Source organism: Rhagoletis pomonella, unplaced genomic scaffold, assembly GCF_013731165.1.
Source record: "Rhagoletis pomonella isolate Grant_MI unplaced genomic scaffold, Rhpom_1.0 Rhpom_scaffold_00088, whole genome shotgun sequence".
In the NCBI taxonomy this organism is placed as follows: domain Eukaryota; kingdom Metazoa; phylum Arthropoda; class Insecta; order Diptera; family Tephritidae; genus Rhagoletis; species Rhagoletis pomonella.
This window is the reverse complement of record NW_023458642.1, coordinates 149,117-149,408: the sequence shown is the minus strand read 5'-3', so window position 1 is coordinate 149,408 and position 292 is coordinate 149,117. Positions and strand designations below refer to the sequence as shown.

General features: G+C 40.1%; 1 long non-coding RNA gene across 1 annotated transcript in view; it reads right to left on the bottom strand.

Annotated features, from left to right (window-relative positions):
- Positions 1-289, bottom strand: part of LOC118749920 — a 4,341-nt gene extending 4,052 nt beyond the window's left edge. Inside the window, exon 1 of the long non-coding RNA XR_004994309.1 lies at positions 271-289. This is a non-coding gene — a long non-coding RNA (uncharacterized LOC118749920). The remainder of the gene's footprint in view (positions 1-270) is intronic.
- Positions 290-292: the final 3 nt, after the last annotated feature.

Here is a 292-nt window from a genome sequence, read left to right as displayed (position 1 = left end):
TTTTTTTTGTAAACCCCCCAGTCGGTATTTGGCACATTTCTGAACTCCCTAACTTGGGGGTCTTGAAGCCTATTTCGAATTGAATATAACTATGGTCAGAGTAAGACTTTTCACTAAGTACTCTCCATCTCTTGATTTTATGGGCAAACGTGTCCGAAGTTAGGGTTATATCCAAAACTTCCTCTCTACTCTTTGTTATAAAGGTCGGCTCTGAGCCTAGATTCAAGACACTAAGCTTATTTCATAGAATGAAGTCTAGTATCGACTCACCTCTAGATTTCGTGTCCGTGCT